This window comes from Triticum dicoccoides, chromosome 4B, assembly GCF_002162155.2.
Source record: "Triticum dicoccoides isolate Atlit2015 ecotype Zavitan chromosome 4B, WEW_v2.0, whole genome shotgun sequence".
NCBI classification, from domain to species: domain Eukaryota; kingdom Viridiplantae; phylum Streptophyta; class Magnoliopsida; order Poales; family Poaceae; genus Triticum; species Triticum dicoccoides.
This window is the reverse complement of record NC_041387.1, coordinates 202,308,576-202,323,814: the sequence shown is the minus strand read 5'-3', so window position 1 is coordinate 202,323,814 and position 15,239 is coordinate 202,308,576. Positions and strand designations below refer to the sequence as shown.

General features: G+C 42.7%; 1 long non-coding RNA gene across 2 annotated transcripts; it reads left to right on the top strand.

Annotated features, from left to right (window-relative positions):
- Nucleotides 1-8,615: 8,615 nt before the first annotated feature.
- LOC119295775 lies at nucleotides 8,616-14,159 on the top strand. 2 transcript variants are annotated; one of them, XR_005144230.1, is made up of 6 exons: nucleotides 8,616-9,071; nucleotides 9,627-9,695; nucleotides 10,808-10,873; nucleotides 10,969-11,095; nucleotides 12,854-13,039; nucleotides 13,918-14,159. It is a non-coding gene; the product is annotated as an uncharacterized LOC119295775 (long non-coding RNA). The 2 variants fall into 2 exon arrangements; XR_005144229.1 differs by having other exon boundaries at nucleotides 12,837-13,039.
- Nucleotides 14,160-15,239: the final 1,080 nt, after the last annotated feature.

The following is a 15,239-nucleotide window of genomic DNA, read 5'->3' as shown; positions in this document are numbered from 1 at the left end:
CTGCTCATCCAGAGGAAGAATCGATCGGCTTCAGTTAGCAGCTGTAGCGAAGGAATCACTCGATCGGGTTCAGTTAATAGCCATCGATCGATCGCTCGGGTTCAGTGACGTGTAGCCTGCAGTGCAATTGCTCTGGTTCAGTTAGAGCCCAACGCCTCTCTTGGGTTCAGTTAGAGCCCAACGCCTTGCACACACGCCCGTACGTGTACAAGAGAAATGTGCATCGCTCGGCCCCCGACCACCCACCGTAACCGGGAACTCACCAAAATTTTCCTCTCCCTCGTTTCTACCACGGTTTTTTCCATCATGGACGGCCCAAAGAATGTCATGCCGCTGCGTCTCCGGCCTGCTCAGGACAAAAAGCCCATTTTCTGTCATGATTTTTTGTCATAGAAGTAGGAGGCCACCACATCTATGATGATACCGGGTTTTGTCAAATTATCATCATAGAAGTGTCATAAGTATGACAATTTTTTTTCCGTTCGGCCCAAAATGTCACGGATGTGTCTTTTTTTTGTAGTGTGGCAACCTGACCTGATTTTCCGAAATGACCCTGGGTCACTAAGGAACTGACATGTGTCCAATGTTCAGATTTCAAACACACGCGGCAGCTTAGCTTGGGCTACAAGCCAAGCTAACTCATCCAGCTCTGGATAAGATTTGCTCTCATTGTCTTTGCTCGAAGACATAGGTTTTGGTTAAGCATCACATCAGTCACTCTGACTTTGTTCACTTGGAACCCGCTTTACAGTACGGTGGTTCCTATGACTCAAGAAAGAAGAAAAGGAAACTATGAAACAACTATGTCTTCGCACTCCATAGTCTTCACGTGATGTCTTCTCCTGTCATTGTCTTCAATGTGAATTTCTTCACAGACCACCATTTTCTTCAATGTCTTCACAAATTTTTAGGGGTCATCTTTGGTAGGCAAATTGAATCAATTTGGGACTACTACCTGTGTTATCCTGCAATTCTCACAAACACATTAGTCCCTCAACCAAGTTTGTCGTCAATACTCCAAAACCAACTAGGGGTGGCACTAGATGCACTTACAATCTCCCCCTTTTTGGTGATTGATGACAAACTGGTTGAAGTTTTCAATGGGGATAAAAGTATGTGAAAGTTTATTTTTGTGAGTATTATCTTCATACATAAGACGAGGCTCCCCCTGAAGATGTGCATATAAATGATTTACGTTTGAATGCAAATGCACATGGCATGTTTTTCTTTGTGGAGGCCATCATCAAAGTGTGAAGACAATGCATTATGCATATAAGCAAATCACAAAGATAATGATAAGCATAATGAAATATGGATGTCTGGAGAATGACTTCACGCGGGATTTATCATCGCATTACAGAATAGCAGATAAAATAGCAGACGGCCATCAAGTTTAAGTGTTACAACTCAGAGAACCAAATGTATCAAAAGACGAGAGTTGTAAGACTTGTCAAAAAGTAATGCAGCCACCCATGAGGACCCGCTTGAAGACTATCAACTCATATGCTTCTCCCCCTTTTGTTAGTAAGGAACAAAATGGTTTGAAGACATAGAGCATCTACTCATTCCCAAAAGGAGCAGATGGAGGAGCAGGGTCGTTGTTGGAGTTTGGTGGTACAGAGGGGCCTGGTGCAGTGTGGATACGTGCCAAAGTGGTAGTTGGTGAAGTAGCATCATCTTCATCATCAATGACTCTGGCATTGATAGTTGCCGCTGAGGAGGAGTACTCAAAATCTTCGAGTGAAGGAGTCTGATGCAAGACAACGTTCCTGGGAGGAGTGCAATCAAATTTGAATCTCTCTGTGAAGCCATCTTGCTGAAGATCATCTTCAGAACTGAGTAATGTCAGACCCTTCCACGACCGCCGACAGGGTTCATGAGTGACAAATGCATTCTTGGTGGCTAGATTGCGAATGCGATTAACATCCACCAAGAGACTCCGCATCTGACGCTTGAGCCAGTCATGATGCTTATCTTGTTTCTGATGCAAGGCAACGAGAAGCTCTCAGTCATTGAGTACCCGAGATCTCTTCCAATGCCTTTGAGAAATAGTGCTTTCAGTGGCTTCAGTATGGGCACGATGAGGTGCATGGGTATTTCTAGCCAAAGGATAAACACGAGTTGTAGCACGAACTCCTTCAATATGTTGAGTGAAACTTTGACGATCGATGTTGTGCAGATAAATTGGCTCCTTGGCAGGCTCTAGGTATATGGCTTCGACAGACATATCCACCTCTAGCAGGAATATGAGATGGTTGCGCGCAAAGGGCTGATAGTTGATAGCAGAGTGAAGCTTGATAAGACGCATTACCCATGGAGCATTAAACTTCAGACCAAATATATCAGAGCCAGATGCAGCAAGTTGCCTGATGAAGAAATCCTGATCATTGAAGCTGATGCCGTTGAGAATATAGAAGACCAATGTCTTCATTGAGCCTTCAAGCTTTGTTGCAGAAGGATGTCCTTTGATGGGCCATAGAGTTCGCCTTATAATATGATAGATGGTGTGGGGCAGATACTCTAGGTCTTTAACAAAGTATTCTTTTGGGTATTCGGCATCTTGTGGTAGTGGCTTCATCATGCTCAGCATTTGGCTCATATTTGGCTCAGGCTTCTGGAATATGCTCTCTAAAGCATTGCGGTGAAGGTGACAACCAGGTTCATAAAGTTCACTAGGAGTTGGTAGGGCTGTAAGCTCAATGAGATCAAGATCTTTGGCTTCATGGTGTACATTGCCTGTCATCCACTCAAGGACCCAAGTTTTCGTATCCCTGTTGTAGCCGCAAATGTGAAGAGTAGCATAGAATTGTAACAGAAGCTCTTCATTCCAATTTTCTTTGTCAATCACAAACTGCAGAATGCCAGCATCTCTGAAGCAGTCTAGGGATTCTTCCAAGCAGGGCAGTCCAGCAATGGCTTCGTAGTCTAGACACATATGAGGAAAAATGCGCCCTTGATTGTATAAGACAGAAGAAGAATAACTGGACTGCTAATAGCTCCAGAACCGATAAGATGAAATTCTTGGCCTTGAATATGGGTTCTTGGCACTATCAAAGATGGTGTTGTGTTCTATGAAGCCATTCACATTGAACGATCCTGGCGAAGATGCAGTACCTGGAAACCTTGGCTGCCTCGGTTTTGGCTTTTGGACCTGAGGCCCATGCTCCACATGATAATCAAATTGAGGTCCGAGAGCAAACAGAGGAACCATAATAGGCCATCGAACAGTGACAAGCTCGCCTTGACAAATTGCTTGCTCAATGGTGTGAGGCTTTGGAAGCGATACAAGAGCAGTGGCATTGACATGGGCTTCAGACTGCACATTGGTTACAGGTGCATCATTGGCTTCAGACACCATATTCACTGTAGGCGCCACATTAGCTTCAGCCATGACAATGTCATTGGCTTTAGTAGTGTTGTTGGTGGCCGCCTCAGTATTTGCAAACTCCACTTGAGGAGCTGGAGGGTCAGGCACAAACTCGTTCTCATCGAGAACAACTTCTTGATTGGTGGGGGTGTGACAATTCACTCTTGTTCTTGACGGGGTTCTTGATGTTCTTTGGCTGATGTAGTCGGTATGTCTTCAGCAGCCTTGGCTTCAGAGTCAGAGACGTTCAAAGTAGGAGTGGCTTTAGGAAACACTTGACATGCTACTGAGTTGGGTTGCACTTCTCCTACGGGAACGCTCGGCATAGCGAATTGTGGCCTTGGTCCTTTGCGAAGCCTATGGAATGCATGCGACGCTTTTGGAGTGGGAGTTGGCTTGACCACATAGTCATCATCGTCAAGCACCGGAGTGGTGACTTGAGGTGGGGGTGTACTGAGTGAACTTTGACTTGGAGTTTCTTGTTGGGGGCGATCAGCCCACGATGCATCGTGAGCGATTGGCATCAAGGGATGGCCAATGCTGATGATTTCGCCGTTCGTGTGAACAAGCAATGATACCGTTTGGTGCTCGATCTGAGGAAGAACTTCATCATCTTTTACATTGTCTTGGGGACCAATGTCTTCAGCTGCGGTGGTGTCAACAGCTGGAACAACTTCAGCTTCAGGAGCCTCTATGGAAGCAGGCTCATGAAGTACTAGCTAACACTCTTGGTGGGGAGATGCAGGACGAGCAACTAAGAGGGGCTCGACAAAAAGGGGCTCTGAGGGAGCAGCCCAATCCTTCTTCGAAGACTTTGTCTTCCGCTTCTTGGTCAGTGGTGCGTCATCAGAGACATTTTTGTTCTTCCGTTTCTTGGCTACAGCCTCAGCTGCCCTTGTCTTCTTCAGTTCTGAAGAAACTGTGGGGACCTTAGGCTTCGAGCCTGTCATGCTGGCAGGGAAGACTATGCGAGGTGCTTCCCACCCTAACGCTTCAGCTTGGGTCACAGTCGGCTTCTTCTTTTTGGCAGCCATCTTGGGGTTGATGCCTACACTCCCAAGAGCCTTACGCTTTTCAGCTTCATTGTGAGCCTGAACACATTTTTTAGCGAGGTGTTTCATCTGCTCTCTTGAACCTTTTGCTTCTTCACGTTTCTTGTGAAACACTTCCTTGAGATCATGCAGCAACTGCTTGAAGTTCTGAATATTAGTGACACTGAGCTTGTCCATGTGCTTCTTGAATTGAGCCTTTTCATAGTCAATCTTGTTCTTCAGCTCAACTATCTTCTGAGCCAAAGCAAGCTCATTAGCAATGGCATTGTGGAAAGCGACACTGATGCCAATGGGAAGTTCAAGGTCATCAATGCTGAGGTCCGGATTGGCAAACCATTCATCAACGAAGTTATTTAGGATGTCCACATCAAAGAGGGGCAGATCGTTGAAGATTTCTGCCTCTTGTTTGCTCTTTATCAGCAGCTCAAACAACATCCTCACCAAGATTATCGTCAGTGGACAGATCATTGTATACATAGAATATTTGCAAAATGCATATGACTCTAAGTCTCAAGCTGGATGCATATTGAAAGTGGGAGCAATTAGCTAGAGGAGCTCCGTGCAGAGCATTGTATACATAGAATATTTGCAAAATGCATACGGCTCTGAATGTGTCAGACCTGTGGACTAAACTTCTCTCACGAGCAAAGCATGATCACACCTTAGTACTCTTTGGGTATTAATAACAGACCGATGTGAACTAGACTATTGACTCTAGTAAACACTTTGGGTGTTGATCACATGGCGATGTGAACTATGGGTGTTAATCACGTACAGATGTGAACTATTGGTGTTAAATCACATGGCGATGTGAACTAGATTATTGACTCTAGCGCAAGTGGGAGACATAAGGAAATATGCCCTAGAGGAAATAATAAAGTTATTATTTATTTCCTTATTTCATGATAAATGTTTATTATTCATGCTAGAATTGTATTAACTAGAAACTTAGTACATGTAGTGCCCCCAGTATGCCTCTACTTGACTAGCTCGTTAATCAAAGATCATTATGTTTCATGACCATAGACATGTGTTGTCATTTGATGAACGTAGTCACATCATTAGGAGAATGATGTGATGGACAAGACCCATCCGTTAGCTTAGAATTACGGTCGTTACAGTTTCATTGCTACTGCTTTCTTCATGACTTATACATGTTCATCAGACTATGAGATTATTCAACTCCCGAATACCAGAGGAACACTTTGTATTCTACAAAAAGTCACAACATAAATGGGTGATTATAAAGGTGCTCTACAGGTGTCTCCAAAGGTGTTTGTAGGGTTGGCATAGATTGAGATTAGGATTTGTCACTCCGTTTTTCGGAGAGGTATCTCTGGGCCCTCTCGGTAATACTCATCACTATAATCCTTACAAGCATTATGACTAATGAGTTAGTTGCGGGATGAAGTATTACGAAACAAGTAAAGAGACTTGCCAGTAACGAGATTGAACTAGGTATGATGATACCGAAGAACGAATCTCGGGCAAGTAACATACCGATGACAAAGGGAACAACGTATGTTGTTATGCAATTTGACCGAAAAAGATCTTCATAGAATATGTTGGAGCCAATATGAGCATCCAGGTTCGTCTATTGGTTATTGACCGAAGATGTGTCTCGGTCATGTCTACATAGTTCTCGAACCCGTAGGGTCCGCACGCTTAACGTTGGATGATGATTTGTATTATGAGTTATGTGATTTGATGACCAAAGTTTGTTCGGAGTCCCGGATGAGATCACGAACGTGACTAGGGGTCTTGAAATGGTCGAGACTTACAGATCGATATATTGGAAGGCGATATTCAGACATCAGAAAGGTTCCGAGTGATTCGGGTAATGTTCGGAGTACCGGAGAGTTACGGGAATTCGCCGGGGGAAGTAATGGGCCTTAATGGGTCATACGGGAAAGGAGAGAAGGGCCTCAAGGGGTGGTTGCGCCCCCCCCCCCCATGGGCTGGTCCAAATTTGACTAGGAGGGGGCGGCGCCCCCCTCCTTCGTTCTCCCCTCTTCCTCCTTCCCTTCCTTCTCCTAGTTGGAATAGGAAAGGGGGGCCGAATCCTACTTGGACCGGGAGTCCAAGTAGGACTCCCCCCTTTGGCGCGCCCCCTCTAGGCCGTCCTCCTCTTCCTCCCTCCTTTATACACGTGGGCAGGGGGCACCCCAAAGGCACTTCAAGATTTTTCTTACCCGTGTGTGGTGCCCCCTCCACAGTTACACACCTCAGTCATATCGTCATAGTTCTTAGGTGAATCCCCGTGCTGGTAACTTCATCATCACTGTCACCATGTCTCTGCATGGAGCTCCTCTAGTTCAAATTTGACCCGTTTCCTACTGAATTGGCGAAAATTTGTCTTTTTCACCAGAGGTGGATCAAAGCATTTTACACCCAACCATTTTGTCAATTGTGCATTAAATATGGCCTAGTATTTTAGAAAAAATATTTGGTCAAATTTTGCAACAATTATTTTGTAGGTTCTTCAAAAAAAACCTCATGGGCACTCGAAAAACGAAAAATGATTTTTTCGTCCAAAGAAAATGAAAACTGCCTTAGGCAACATTGTTTGCCATTCTAATATGCACCCTTGTGCAGAATATGAGATCATTTGAACCAACTATGCCATGAATATGGTCATAAGATTGATCATTTGGGTTGAAAGCCATGAATCTTCACGCATGATAGCTCATTTTTGAGGACATTTTTTTAAAATAATTGCCGTATTACAATTTTATTATTTTTCCTGGTAACTAGATCACATATAATGACACAATGCGAATGTTTTCCAATTTTTTTATGTTTTTGAATTATTTATGCCCGTTTCAAAATGTGGTCTAAACGGCGGGAATGACCATTCCTAGCTAGTGGTTGAATCTTAAATTTTTTTTTGGTGTTTCTTTGATTAAATAGATACTTTTGTACCTAGAAATTATTTTTGGAAAAAAATAAAGAGCAAACTATGAGGCAGCCGCAATTCAAATTTCACCCATTTCCTGCTGAATCGGCTAAAATTAGTCTTTTTCACAGAGGTGGACCAAAGCTTTTGACACCCAACCATTTCATCAATTGTGCATTCAGTATGGCCTAGTATTTTAGAAAATAATTTGGTCCAATTTTGCAACAATTATTTGGTATGTTTTTCGCAAAAAACCTCATTTTGGGCACTTGAAAAATGGAAAATGATTTTTTCATCCAAAGAAAACGAAAACTTCCTTAGACAACATTGTTTGCCATTCTAATATGCACCCTTGTGGACAATATGAGATCATTTGAACAAACTATGCCATGAATGTGGCCATAAGATTAAACATTTGGGTTGAAAGCCATGAATCTTGACACATGATAGCTCATTTCTGAGAATACTTTTTTAAAATAATTGCCGTATTACAAGTTTATTATTTTTCCTGGTAACTTAGTCACATATAATGACACAATGCGTAGGTTTTCCAATTTTTTGATTTTTTTGATTCTTTTATAACCGTTTCAAAATGCGGCCAAAACAGCGGGAATGACCGTTCATAGATAGTGGTTGAATCTTGGAATTTTTTTGGTGTTTCTCTGATTAAATAGATACTTAAGTACCTAGAAATGATTTTTGAAAAAAATAAAGAGGAAACTACGAGGTAGCTGCAGTTCAAATTTTACCCACTTCCTACTAAATCGACGAAAATTTGTCTTTTTCACGAGAGGTGGATAAAAGCTTTTGACACCCAACCATTTGGTCAATTGTGCATTAAATATGGACTAATATTTTAGAAAAATGATTTGGTCCAATTTTGCAACAAATATTTGGTAGGCCCTTCACAATTAAACCCATTTTGGGCACTCGAAAAATGGAAAATTGAGTTTTCGTCCAAAGAAAATGAAAACTTCCTTAACATTGTTTGACATTCCAAGATGCACTCTTGTGCATAATATGCAACCAATATTTGATTTTTCATGTGAAAAAGTAATAGAAAAACAAAATAAAAAACACAATTATATGTGCTCTATTCCTATTGGTGGAATTCATTGTCACACAGATCGATGACATGGCGCCCATCCAACCATCCATCTCTCCATACCACATCCATCCCTCCATCCATCCATTTATGTACAGAAAAAAGAAAATGAAAAAGAAAACCCCACCCGCATCCACCTACCAAACCCTACCCAGATCCAATCGATCCCCTCCTCCCATTGCACCCCTTCTCCCCCCATCTCCTCGCCGCCACCACTGACGGCGCTCCCCTTGATCCCTCCCACCGCCATCTCCCTCCCTCAGATCGAGCTCCCCCTACCCTCCCCCTCCCACCTCTCAAAGCTCCCGCGTCCCAGCGCCGCTGCTGACTACCATGCCGTCGCCGCCTACCACGCCGTCGCGGCCGGCCACGACGGCCAGTACCCGTACTACTCCTACGGTGGTGGCGTCAATGCCTTGTGCCATTGTGGCAGTCGAGTGACGGCGGCCATTCCCACCAACGAGGGCTTCTTCGATGACATCTTCGGCGCCCGTGCACATCAGGTGCAGTCGAGTCCAGGTCCAAGTCCACCAAGTCGTCGTCGGTGATCAGCTCCGTCCGCTCCGCCTTCCGGTCGCCGGCCACCAGTCGTAGCACGGCAACGCTGCCCTCTCCTCGTTCACGTCCAATCTCAGGTGAACCAGTCGTCAGGTGCGATTCAGGCGATGCCGCCCTCTCCTCTCCCAACCAACATCCCCATAGCAGTTCGATCTGTAGTTGTGTCATTAGATAGCCAGATCCCCATTTCGTGTCCATGTAGTCATAGCACCATTAGAAGTCAACCAAACCAACCAAGCAAACAATGTGTTCATGTAGATGTAGTGGTTAATCAGCGTCAATGGCGGGCACCGGGGCGTTCTCGTAGATCCAAACTGGGCAACTCCAGTCATTAGTCAGTAGTAGCATTTGTTGTGATTCTGAACATGTTGTTCTATTATTGCACCGCATTATGTACCATTCCGTCACAATGTTCAGTTAAGATTCAGTTGCAAGCTTTGCATGTCATTGATATTCTGGCAGATGATTTGGTTCACTTCACCTAATGATTTCTTCGTCATAAACTGAGCATATGCGGTTTCTTGAGGAACCCTCCATATTGAAGTGTGCATCCATTCCATTGAGAAAGCTATTGCAAGCAGCAAAGTTTTGTTGATAACAGTTCGTGTGCTTGCTCACTAACAAGTTTGCATTTCTGCCCAATAACAGGTTCCACTTCTTGGTGGAGCAATGTGCGCGTGCACCTGGCATTTCTTCTACAACTCAGTGTCTCTCGAGGTAACATATTAACCCAAAGGTAATGCAGTTGCATTCCCTTTTCTACTAGTCATCAATATCAGCTACTCCACAGGACTCAACCGTATCGTACACCGGGCGTCGTCGTGTAGATTTTGCCCACCGTGTAGATTTTGGCCCTTCATTCCGGTTCGAGAATTCACTGTATGACTGTCATTGAGAAACTGCATGCATGGACTATGCAATGCTCTTTAATGTAGAAGCTCTGTCACTCTGGTCTATATTACTGTACTAGTCAGTGTCACATTTCAGTTGAGCCGTTAGGGCAAGAAAAGGAAATTGTCAGGCAACTACTCCGTCCATACTTGCAAAAACTTCTTGTATTTTGATACAGAGGCAGTAGTTACTAGTGTTTTTATCAAAGCTTTACTAGTGTTTATGAGTAAAACTGTCGTGTCTATTTCTCTAAATGTTCAACAAATAATTTTAAAAACTTACAAGTTATGCAGTTTCGTTGTGGTTGATTGACATCCCTGTGAAGATAAAATACAGGACCAACTTTTAGCTTTTTGTGAAGCAAAAACATTTGGTAAAAAATCGTAGAAACCCCCAATAAGTCGATTTATAGTTGATAGAAGAAGTATGATTTGGTGTTGGTGTGTGTGAACTTCTGACATTTTGATCTCTGAATGCTAGTTGGACATTTTGATATCTGAATGCTAGTTTGACATTTTGATATCTAAATCCCTTTGTCCGCCCCTCATCTTTTCTTCTTCTGCTCTCTGTCTGACCCCCTTCTAGTTAATTTGGTACAGCGACCTACTCCCCTGCTTCCTATGTTAATTTGGTGTGTGATGTGGATGTGATGTATTTTAGGCATGATTAAATACGTACTTTGGTTCCACTCTGACTGAAACAACTTGTTGGTTCAGTTTCTTTTATGAAGAACAAATATGATGAACACCTTTTCTTTTCCTTTTTATTCAAGATTCATTTCCAATTATAAACCAAACTGAAATTGCAAATAGTCTAGAATGAATGAAGCAGAGAGTCCTTCCTTCTTTGGTAGCTGGCACAATTCCTTGTACAATTCCTTCTCAAGGTGCTGGTGTTTGTGGAGGTGATTGACCTCTTTTTTCACTCTCTGTATCAAGGTGCAGCTAATGAGCATTGGTAGGTGTTGTTCGGTGTACCTTGACATGATTTCCAGGACATGAAATGTGAGCTATCTAAGCTGTTCCTTTGTTCCTGGACATGATTTATCCTTCGATTTGATCAACATTATCTTGTTATGTCTCTTGTCTATCATGTGCAGCGGCAACAGGATTTGCAGAGTACAAGGGTGGGCTCATCAAGGTGTGTGGTGGTAGGCTCGCTCGGCCCCAGCATCTTTTGTTGAACGGACATGCCACCTCTTCAGCATCGGCTACATGAGAGCCATGGTGAGCTCTCTTCTCCCTGCCTCCGTTTGCTTGCTCTGAGCTCGTGCTTGTGAGAAACTACATGTCACCTCGCTTGAACTCCCTAGCTACACCACACCTTGTTTAATACACTAGTCATGCTCTTGCATACATGTTTTGTTGGACGAAAAAATGTACAATGATCTGCTCCTTGGGATATTAATTCTTATGATATATCTTGTAATTTACATTATTATAAAAGTTAAACCCACTACACGTGTTAGCAGAAATTGTTTTAGTTTGTCATACATAATTGCCTATGCTTGTTGGTAGCTATTAAGTGTATAATTCACCATGGAAGCGTAGTAATTTCATGGACATCATAAGATTACATTTATGTTCTGAACTTAAATATTTAAACTCGGTGTTTAGATTCTGTATCTGTAATCGTAAGCTTCACTTGTAGTCCGGTCGTTCTTAGACATATTATTGTTTGAGTTAAGTTCACCGAACAATACTTAAAATTTTAGGAATCAATGATGCCGACCTCCTTGCAGAGTTGTGCTAGGTACCAAATGATGACCTACTCGCATAGTTGTGATAGTTATCGATGACCTCCTCATACTCACCGGTAACAAGTCTGGTTTCACATTTGCTGGGCACTATGCTTTTGGTGTATCATATGGCTGGGAGAAAACACACAGTTTCCTGCATTGTCGGATAATGTCAATTTGTTCTGTAAGATCTGAGTTTATTGTACTATAAATGGTGATAATATTGTGCCTAGTATGTCCACGACCTTTTACATTGTATGGATAATTGGATAGACTGAACTACCGTATTCCCCTTTATACTCTGCAGTCAAACTGATATGATAGAGTAGATATTTTCTACCTGTAGAATCATGGAGGTATTAACTACCTGATGTAGTCATAGAACAACATCATGTTTGAATATGCCAAATGTTTGGGCCTAATGATGTTCTGTATTATGGCAGCTGCTTTATTACTTTCTTTCTAGGTTTATGTGCAGTGTTGGATTAATGATTTAAGTGCATTAGCGGTTTATCTTCTTGTTCACAAGTCTGTTTGCATTGGATGTACATAACTGTCATTTTTACATCTTGCATATTTAACATACATGACAATAGTAGTAGGTATTGAAATATATGCGAAGGTAGAAGCTATCGCTGCTGCCTTGTGGGTCGTAATTCTTTCTCTCCAGACGCGTATACTGCCTGATGTATCGCTCATGCTCATATTCTGTATTGAGATAGTCCTAATATCCATCGGGTTGTAGATTGATTTCCCCTGAAAAAGCTATGCTTCTTTCCTTAGATGATAAGCATGTTCGACATCTATGTGGAATCCTTAAGATAAATGGTCTTTAGTTTCTTTTGGTGCATCTGCGTGCACATAACAGTCCGTTAGTTTCTCTTTATATAATGAAGAAAATATGTTGTTATCATTTGTTTATTATTATCTATCATCTGTAGATTGATTTTTAGGCCATCAGTACTTCTATGTATAATTTGTAGTCTCTTGAATGAATAATTTTTCTTTAGGTGTCATGTGTCTTGTGTTACTACATACATCTGTCGTGAAGTACATGGTTCCAGAACTATGGTAACCCGTAGTTTGCTCTACTGTTGATAGTAGGATGATGGAAACATCACTACTAAATGTAGTTCATGTTTCTTCAACTAATCATCATGTACGAGAGTTTCTCTTCTTCTTGCTACTGTTTGGTTTTTGACGTCACTAGCTTGTACTGAAACGTGCAGACTTTACCCCTTGCTAGATCCTTTGGTGGAGGTGACCCATGTGATGGTGATTCGCTCCAGCAGTTTCGGTCTGACACTGGTGGTGCTACACTACTACTACTCCTATGATGGCGACGCATTGGTAGGCTCGGCTGCCTCCCTTTGTTGTCACTATGATGGTGAAGCTCAGCCTAGGCTACAACCACTTCCGATGAGCTCCTCAGGTCCCCTTCTACCCGTCCTACTCGCTCCATGATTCTTTGCTTTGCCTTTGTGAGGTGTAATTGTTTAATTTTTGTCATAGTCGAGCATTGGATGATATATTGTATCTGTCATGAGGTACATGGTTCATGGATATGCCAATCTGCAGCTTGTTGTACTAGTGATAGTAGGATAATGCAAGTTTTGACAATCAATACATATTCCTGCATGTTAGTGTCTCTCCGTGTAAGTACTAATTCTGGTGAGAAGAATACAATTATTATTTAACCAGTCCAGATTTTTAACATTTGATGTACTTCCAAGGCACACAGATCTCTACTCTTCTACATAATCCACACTTTGTTCTGGAAGCAAGTCAGTTGTACCATGTTGTTACATCACAACAAGTGTCATTTGATGTAGTGCTGCTATTGATGCTCCCTAGAGTCTAGATGTAGATGTACTGCTGCTATTGATGCTCTAGCTGTAGCCTGTACTATTGTTGTTTTGCTTCTTCAGTGTTAGTTTCGCTACTACTAGCTGTTGGCTGCTACTAGTTAGTACTTAGTAGTTACTGCTAGCAGTGCTAGTAGCTGCTGATGCTTCCATTGCTTGTGCGATTGTGCTAGTAGCCAGTACATGTTCATTACATGACCTGCACTCGTAGCTAGTAGATGTGCTGGTACCTGTACGCTAGTATTGTTGGTGTGTTCAATGTCTTAGTAGAACATCATCAGGTTGATGCGTTGTAGTCAAGTTTTGGATGTTTTGCCATGCCATGCTTAGTGTTTACTAAACTGAGGAATTTGAGCATTTATGTGTAATTTTTATTCTCTTGAATGGATATTTTTTTATTGGCAATCATTTAAATTCCACTGTATCTCACTTATAATTTATGCAGATCAGGATCTAATATTATTGAGGTGGTTGTTGTTGTGAGCATGATCAGAAGAAGCCTGGAGATGTGCACAATAGTTTTAGTTGATGTTGCCAGCATGTTTTGGTGCATGTGTATTTATTTTTGATTGTATGCAAACTTGATGGATCATGCAGACGTGTATGTGCTGTTGTGAGTTTCATTGATTCTGGATTTGATCATTTAATTGAGAGAACTATTGATTGTTTGCTGTTGAAATGTGTAACAGAAATCTGTGAATGAAAAGGTTGAATGTTCTGTTGGATTGAATAATATTTCGGCTCTAAAAAGGCTATGGCCCAAACAATAGTGGACTGGAATTTTATGCATTTACGAATAAAGGTATAAAAAGGCTTAATTAAATGGACTATGAAATGGATGAGCACTAGAAATAAAAGGGCCGAATTGTTGGGCTTGGCCCATGAAGTCGATCAAAAATTGATAGAAAAAGAATAATAAGGCCAAATTATTTGGCTCGGCCCATGTAAAACATCGAATTGGACCGGGTTTGAATCTTGTCAACGACCTTTTCAATTGGTCGCAATTTTGCCACGTCAGATCCGACGTGGCCTGGGTAGACAGCTAGTGACCAAAACAAAAGGTCATGGGTTCAACGACATTTTGTTTTGGTCGTAAATATCTACAACCTTATCCCAAAGAAGGTCGTTAATTTCAGTTTACGACTGCCAACTTTTGACCATCTATTTTTGGTCAAAAAACGGTTGCAAATTAAAATCAATGACCTTTCAGCGACCAATAGTGAGGGTCACAAGTTAACATATTTCTTGTAGTGTCTCTACCGAGCCATGCTTCACCGGACCTGCTGCAATGCCGACTACGCCGTCGTCTTCCTCCTCGGGTTCCGACCACCGCCGCCGTTGATTCGCCACGCGCAGGACGTCCCCAAGTAGTCTAAGAATCTCTACGAGTTCACTATGAGACCCTGCACCTTTTCCCCCATCTCTCATGCTCGCCCGCGTCCTTTGGGCTGTAGTTCCATGGACGCTGAAGCTCCCCGCCGCCATGGCCGATGGATCCCTTGCTCCCGAGATCCTCAACTCTCTCATGTGGGACCAACTTGCTTCTGCTGGTCTGTAGATGCTCCTGCGCCACTCCGTTCACTCAGTTGCAAGCTGCAACAGCGTATCCGTGCTAACCCGACAGCCGCCACCGCTTGAGCTCGTCACCGGCGATGTTCCGGCCACCCCAGCTTGTTCTACTTCCACCCTTTGACGCACGGAGTCGCGCTGAACCCAAAGAGCCCAAGCACGCTTGCTCCCGTCGTCGGAAACGGCCGGACGGCCAAC